Here is an 8,636-nt window from a genome sequence, read left to right on the forward strand (position 1 = left end):
AGGGAGTATGGAGCGATCCTATTGTTTAAAATAAGTGGTACTCATAGACATAGGGAGAAAATGATAGACCAACTATAGAGTCTCTCATGGGTTGCTTTCAGTCAGTCTAATACCTAACTCTTTTGTCCATAAAGAACACCAATAGGATCCGTTCATATCCCTTTTGTCTTCTTTGTCTATAGCTTTGTCTATAAATTTCAACGATCAGCCTGCAAAATGGTTACGAGGACATAATCACGCGAAAAACGATTCTTGATTTCCCTCTGGGTTCAAGATGACATCTATCTCTATTTCATCTTGCTATTGGGATGTGACTTAAAAAGAAGGCAATCGAAGGAGCTTTTAATCAGATAGATGCAGAGCCTACCGGCGAAAAATATCAGAAATTGAATGTTAACGCACAATGTTATGCTGGCCAGGTTGGCCAAGTGGTTAGGACGTCTGACTCTAGGTCATTGATCCTAATCCATGAAAATTTGAAAGGCCTACAGCACGGATGTGTCTCTGTCTATACCCTCTGGTATCCTCCATGTCATCCAAAGGCTGTAGGTTCTTAAAGAAAAGGCTGAACAAGTGAAAGAAAAACGGAAAGAAAAGAAAAACTCTCAAATCATTTCTCAAACTTCCTTCTAATGCATTTATCATCTCGGTCTAGATCACTTGAATTTTTTACTTTTTTTCAAAGAAATAAAGTAGGACTATCCTTCAGATTTGTTGTAACGCATATATATTCTTAAGGACCAAAAACAATTATACCACGCATAAAAAAAGAAGTATAAGAAGGTTGCGCCTAGAGGTGTGAAATGTTAATATATTTGTGAATTTTTTGGGGTGGAGAGAGAGAGAGTTAAAGATCCATCAAGTTTTGAATATTTGTATAGTTCTTTCTGATCGCTGTGGGTCAGTTTACAGACGAATTGGACGTATTTCTGTCAAACGGAACTATGTGCATTATGACGTGAGCCTTGATATGGATGTATTCTTATGGGTCTCAGGGCTCATGTCTTAATGCACATAGTTCTGTTTGACAGAAATGTGTCCAATTGTCCATCATCGACAGGCTCTTTAGAGTCCATGACATTCTCATCGAATTCGTTGATTAGTTTGAGAGTCGGCAACTTAGAACATGGGGTACAGAATGAATCCATGTCCTTACCTACCTCACCAGTCTTACTGAATGAAACGCCCTCGACGCGGCGACGTAATAAGGAGTAAACGGTTGAAAAGAGCACCGGCTCCTCGGGGGGAAGCGGGGGCGAGGGAGCGACCATGAATGAACGACAAATCTAAGTCCCTACTTTCAACGGCCGCCACGATGCTATCGGAGAAAAATTGATGCTCCGATGTAAATTACGAGGATCGAGAATCAACTGGTCTTCTTTCTCCCCTTTTTAAATGCTGGTCGTTTGATGGTATCAATTAGTACCAAGTCAAGAAGCAAGAAAGCCAGCTCGTGGACTTTTACGAGAATTTTCCATCTACGGATCCGTATTAAGATAGAAGATACAGTATTGTCTGCACGAATTGACTCACATCCCATACGGACAAAAGCAGTAAAAAATGGGCTGCGAGCGTAAAACCTGTGGCCTTTAGTGCGTGGCCGTCCTTGGATACGTGCTCAGGAGTAAATGACTTTAGTTTACATTTAAAACAGAGGTAAAATAATAAAATGGTAGGCTCTCCCTCCTTATGCACCTAACGCAAAGGATAGCGAAGCCTATATCAATTTGCGGGCTCGGTGAATTTTCCTCACTCCCTAAAATCTTGAGTCCATAATGAACACTTTTTATTCAGAACGCAATTTTTTGCGTGACTATGGGTTACACCTGAATCTAATTCAATCTTTGGGCTCTTCAAATCCCCTCACAGTTTTTAATTCTTTTTCATTTACTTTTTCTTAACTGATTTAAATTGCGTTGGTTTGTGTGTGGTTTTATATCTAATGCATTTTTTTCTGTTGGCAGGTTTGTTTGAACTTGATATCAAGGCGTTACAATCAGCAACTTCTTATTATTAGTTAATTGGTTCTACCGGAACGGATACCAAGCTTCAAGAATCCAGCCGAGTTAGACACACTTCAGCAAGATACGACCCATGAAAACTATCAAAGAATCAAGATATAGAGCCTCAAATGGAAGTCAATTTCATCGAGTGATTGAATTTGAAATGTCAAGATTTAAGGGAACATACTTATTACTTTAATTTTTAAGTATGAATATGAATGAGAAGGAAAACTAAATAATATCGCACGCACAGAATGACGTATTCTTAAAATTTCTGGTCATTGTGTGGCTTGCTTTGAATATGGTTTTGTAGTCATTATTGTAATTTTAAAATTATTGAGAAACGAAAGCGTAATAGCTGAACAATAATTGATTTAGGGCCATGCAAATCAAACAACTTGAAAAATCTCTAAAACTTTGTGTTAAACATGCTTCTGACTCCATCGATCCGAGTAATATCAATCAATGAGAAAAAGGTCATCTGTTCAGCTTAGGTAATTATAACCACAGGTGTGCACCTTTATTTCGTAGGTCAGATCTGCACATCATTCGATCATATTAGTGCAATATTTCAATCAATATGGTCATGATGAAGGAGGATATGACGTGGATGTACACACGATTGTAAAACTATCAGAAAATAGGAATACTGGGGGTGTGCAAAACTCTATCGATCGAGGAAACAATTCTCATTGATTGTATCAAAAGTTTATCATAGGAGGCTGTAAAATAAAATCCGAGATTTGTGTGTTTGAGAATCACACCTATGTACATGATTCTCAGATTTTTCCCGAGTCCATCAACATTAAGTTAATTTTCGTTTGAGTAAAGAAAACCAATGAATAAAATCAACAAATGTCATCGCTAATTCATGAAAATGTGAGTAAAATTCAGTTTAACGACTAATGGCCGTTATTTTACCAGAATCTCATGGTGTTTTGCTGTTTTGTGACGATCTATATCTATTTTACAATCTCGCCTGTCTTAATTTGGGTCCATACATAACTTGGAGATTTTAGCTCATCCTATAACAAAAATCGCTTTTCCACTCAAAATTGTGTCCAAAATACACAAAATGACGTATCAAAACTTCATCTTTGAAATGAGAAAGCAAAAGGTTGAGAGATTTGCCAATGACAAGATCTTCTAATTCAGAAAAAGTAAACTTTGTTTCGTGTTCAATATATTTTGCAATGGTAAAATATACGTACATATCTTTTAAAATAGGGACGTGGAGGAAACCTACTCGTTGATAATTTTAGGGTTTGGAGCTGATGCGTATGAAATCTCTCTAAGGCACGCGACCAGACTTTGTTGCTATTGCCTAAATCACCGCTGTTCCTACTTAGTGGCTATGAATGTTGCATACAAGGTAACATGAAGGCGCTGTTACAGGGGCCGTCCTAGGTTCCCAATAATATGAAATTGCTCTGATGAGTAACACGGAGTAGAAGACCACGATGCAAGGGCGGTAAGGGACCGCCTTCAGCACCCCTCTTGTCTCGGCGTCCAGTGCAGTGGCACTGCTCGCACTACCCTAAAACCACCGCTGGAGTTATTAATAAAGCCTTTCTATTATCAAATTAACAAATCATCGGGTCTCAACACGTAGTTTTCGCTCCTGTGTAAAGTGTCCTGCTCCAGCCTCAGCGAGAGTCACATCTGTTCCCTAATTAAATTGAACTATCAGTTACTGCAATATGTTACCCTTGCGAGGCTCTGCTCCCTTCTTCCACCCTTAAAAAACTTCATCTTTTAATTTTCATCAACGCCTTGGCCTCCAACCCTTTATTTCCGCGTTTTGCGCCTTCCCTATGTGGATGCAATATCGTCAGTGCAAAATGCGGATCTACGGAATTAATTTTAATTTATATTACGCTGGGTGTCATGGATATGTAAATTGCAAGCAATTTAAACTCTTTTCTTTGTAACAATTTTATTTGAAATATTAGGGAATTTTATTTTCATCGATTGTATACTCTATATGAATGACACTGTAAGTTATTATTTGAATTATGTTGCAAACTTTTTCCTCAATTTCTCTCAACTTTATGGGACTCCATAAATATTTCTAACCATTTTGGTCAAGAGTATTTTATTGTAACCCAACATTTTTATCTCATAGAATCGTTGTCAAGTTTATTGTATCAAAGATGTCTCGTTCTGCAAAGTATATAGTTCAAATTCATTCAGTTAAACATTAAATTCCTCTCTACGTGGCATTAGGGGAAAAAGGCAAACTTTCTCTCTCAACAATCTTAAGCACAGTTCCTAAGACGATAAAATTACGAGCTTTGTAGCTTTTCAGTGTGTTCAAAAAGTGTTTGAAAAATAGATACATGGAAACACAACAAAATTCTTAAGTAGATTATGATGAGAAAATGTCCCGTTATTTGTTTCAACTACTATTCTTTTTGTGATGGTTAGCGTGACATTTTTTATAAATATTTCAAAGGGCAATCCCTTTTGGTGAATTGTGTGGAATATGTTGCGTATATTCATTTCGCTATTTTTTTCAACTTTCGACTTTTATGCATTTATTTTCTGATCACATACGTGTTCAAGAAAATACCAGTTGAGGTCAAATATTTTAATTTTTTTTTTACAATATTGGAAAAATCTAAAAAGTTCTCAAGAATGGACATAGAGCGTATACAAAATGATACCCGATCAGAAATTCGAAATGAATGAGCTTTTATCTTCAGGTATATTGAACGTATCAAAAAATATCCACCATTCAATGAACTCATTTATTCATTAAGTAACAAGGTGGTTATTCGTTAGGTTAGATTATTTATTATGTAAACGTTTTTTTTTTCAACTAAATTTTTGATACCAATCAAACATACTCAAAATGTCTTATTTACTTGGGGGCAATATGTTTTTTGAAATGAGATAACAGAAAATACGGAGAGGTCAGAAAATTAATTGAAACATTGTAATAGAGATACGTTTCATTGTGATACTATTTTATTGTGTATTTATTTGTTTTATTTCGCGATTTAAAGGGACTGCGCCCTTAAAATTGTTATTATTGTTCTTAAAATTCATTACTCACCTTAGTATGATGAGCACATCTAAAAATTAGCGGAAAAAAGGAAACTAAATTTTTTTACATGATGTGAAAACGAGTGTGCCTAGTCGCTACTCACAACTATAGTTAACCTCTGAAAAGTCAGAAGTTTGTCGGCTGTATACTTTTTCTGGTGGAATTCTGCTAACGTGTCACCGCCACTACCAACCGTAACACTTAACTGTTTACATTTTAGACCGCAGTGAGTCTGGCGCAAATTTTTTTTAGATCCAACCGTTCCACGAAATTACCTTTGTAGTATAATTATTCAATTGTATTATAACAAGGGAGGTATAGTCAACCAGAGTCTGCTAAGCTCCGAAAAATGAAAACTTTTAGACATCATCTCTTGGACTAAATTCATGAACTTAATTTCAAGTTAGGGACACGAATACTCATTGCTAGTAAAATTATGCGAAATTTTTACTGGAGAGATGAGTCTTTGGAGTTTGAAATTTCATGTAAATATATTCAAATTATTTTTCTCTCCAATGTATATCGCCAGCCTCATGTACATTGTGTGTAAAAAGAAATAGAGGTGTTCATTTCTCGTACTAACGCGAAAATACATGTTTATAGCTAATGCCCATAATTTGAGTCAACTTCTGATCAGGATTGCATTAATCCCGTAGTGGCAAGGCGTGAATGATCGATTATCGATTATCTCCGTTTGAAGCTGTGGTAAAGAATCGATTATTAAGGTGTTCATTGCGGAGACCTAGTTTATCGATCCTTTTCTATGGGTTTAAATAGCAGATCAATCGCAAGACACGTCACGCCTCCGTAATCCCGATCTGTGCTATTTACTCAAGTCAATACTTCCGTAGGTTTCTGGACTACCATTCATTCGCATCACCTCTATGTTAATTCAACACTAAGGTTCACTTAAGGTTAAACTTACCGTAATAAAATGAAATCCATGGGAGGATTTTTTCTTAATTCCCAAAATTGTCATGATCTCTTGCAAAGGCCGTAGTAAAAATTAAACCACACAGCCGTATCAAAATATGTTTGGTTACGATGCTCATTTATCGTTCTCCAAAGAAAAACTTACAGCCGTATCAAAATATGTTTGGTTACGATGCTCATTTATCGTTCCCCAAAGAAAAACTTAGTATTGCGGAAAACTCCTGAAATGATCGTGATTACTCTCCAAAAAAATAATCATGTCTCACTCACTCGCACTCTCTTCCGCTTGCTCCTCCAGTTGCTAAGCTTTCTAGTAGATCAAGTAGATCTAGTGGATCTTTCAGCAACTCGGGGATCAAGTACCTCGCACTCAAACTAAGAGTCAAAATATGTTTGTCTAAGAGAGAGAAAGTCTTTATAAAAAAAAGATTCAGAGATTCTTACAAGGTGCCTGTTTCGTTTAAGAGTGATTTTGCTTCCTGCTTGATTTTAAATAAAAACCGATACTTTGATAATTTGGTGATCACTATTTATTGAACTAATATTTTTCATTGTGGCTCAGAGGTTTATGACAGAAATAGTTAATGCCATCATTAACGAGCCGTCAATTGTGAGGTTAGAACTAAGTATTTATTAGCACCCAATTTACAAAACAGAAGTTTTTCTGAATAATATATTGTAGAATTTGGGCAATCCCATGTCATGCTTCACCTGTCATTAAAATGCATGAGAGATTGCATTAATGCGAGTTTTGCTCTTTGTATCTTCTTAGTTAATCATAAGTTGTTTTAAAAAAGGCAGAAGAGACTTTCATCCTTATGTAACTATTGAGATTTTAAATACTTTATAAGTCAGTGAGTCATTCATAGAATACTGAAATGGGAGTGATGCTCTCCATAAGCTAGTTAAAATGAATGATAATGTTCCTCCTCCGCCGGTTTCGAAATTAAGTATCTTAACACAAATGTCATGTTATTTCTGATTGTACTGGCCATTCACTTACGGCCATCAAGTAAATACTTGAGTCACTTATTGACAAACAATTTCCTGTATTATAAATTTGCAAAAAAAGAATCGATAACATCACAACTATTCATTACTTTGGAACATTTTGACGTCCTGTAATCATCAAAAGGCACGAATAGTCCTCATGAACACACAGGCCTTGTGACAAGAAAAAGTGCAATAACTATATAATTATTTGTAATATATATATGATAGAATTGTAAATGAAATGTACAGAACCTACCCTTGTATTTTTAAATTTTGCATTGATTAATTAATGAACATAATGAAGGATGTCGTACTATCTGTTTTAAAAATGTTCGGATTTTGCTTCATAAAATTATGTACATCTAATATTTCTTGTTGATTTATTTTCTTTGTTTTAGTATATGAATGGGAAAGAGCATGGCAATGGCATGCTGATAACATTAGACTCCTGAACATATTTAAATGGCTAAAGTGAACTGCCTCATATTTTTCTTCTTCAAGAAGGAGATGAATAAGTGTTCTTCGAAAATTATTCTTTCTCATTTTGATGCTTCCAACTTATATACATGATGATGTTTTCATAGAACAATAAAGGAATTTATTGTATTTAATCTCACAAAATATACGGGAGGGAAAACGGAAGGAAGGAAGAAGGAAAAATAAAACCAATGCCACGATAAGAGGTGCATTATCCATATATCCTAATAATTGAAGTGAGTCTATAGTTATTAGCATATTTTCAGGTTCCTATAGTGCAATATAAGAAATGCCAATTTTATTAGAATCTCTTCAGTGCTCAAGAAGATTTAGCACTATAAAAATTAAAAAGGGAGACATGTTTCACGATCTCTCTATTTAGCAGCTAACATGTAAATAAAATTACCTTTATTATCATTATCGTTATCAACACGTGTGTAATATATTTTAAATCGAATGTATTTTCCCATCAAACGAAAAAAAAAAAAACTGTTCGCCTTTTTAAATGTCTTTTAAAGTAACTGTGCAAGACATTTTTTTCAGAAAGAGTTCAGATAAAATCAAAATAAATTTATTCAAATTTATACAGTGATGCAGTTTTCAATTCAACACACAACTATGAAATCCAAGTAACTCATAACAAATTTCTTTGGAAAAAAAAAAAAAAAAAAAAAAAAAAAAAAAAAAAAACTTGAGCTAAAAACAAGACACATATAATAGTTTAGTCATAAATGCGAAAATACAATACGGTAGATCATTTGTCTCAGTCGTTACAAATTCCACAAAACATTATAAATGCCCTTTGTACTATGTGGCACAAATAATTTTCAATGCAGAATTCATATCTTGAAAATCAACTTCCGTGAAATTTGTTTTCGTTAATTACATCCTTTCTTTTTTGAACGGTCTTGATGGACAAAGCCTTGTCTTAGTATACAATTTGGGGATGAAAATAATTTGGCAATAGAACCAGTTGATGCTGAAATCTGACTTGACCAAAGAGTTAAATTTTAAAGAAAATTTAGGAAAAATTAACTTAAAAAACAAAAGATCAGATGAGCAAGGCCGCTTAGTGATTTTGGAGCGTTGTTGCTGGAGTAAGCCAAAACCAATTTTGACAATCCTTTTTAATTTGCTTCACATATATTTATGAGAAATTAAATAGACGCTATTTCAGCGTG

At 34.8% G+C, this 8,636-nt stretch overlaps 1 protein-coding gene across 2 annotated transcripts in view; it reads left to right on the plus strand.

The window, feature by feature from the left end:
* The window catches only part of LOC109039804 (homeobox protein araucan), a 162,029-nt gene extending 153,990 nt beyond the window's left edge, over positions 1–8,039 (plus strand). For both annotated transcript variants that reach the window (XM_019055477.2, XM_019055478.2), the window contains one exon: positions 1,965–8,039. The gene's annotated coding sequence lies outside the window, so the exon portion shown is untranslated. The remainder of the gene's footprint in view (positions 1–1,964) is intronic.
* Positions 8,040–8,636: the final 597 nt, after the last annotated feature.

This window comes from Bemisia tabaci, chromosome 2 (genome assembly GCF_918797505.1).
Source record: "Bemisia tabaci chromosome 2, PGI_BMITA_v3".
NCBI classification, from domain to species: Eukaryota; Metazoa; Arthropoda; class Insecta; order Hemiptera; family Aleyrodidae; genus Bemisia; species Bemisia tabaci.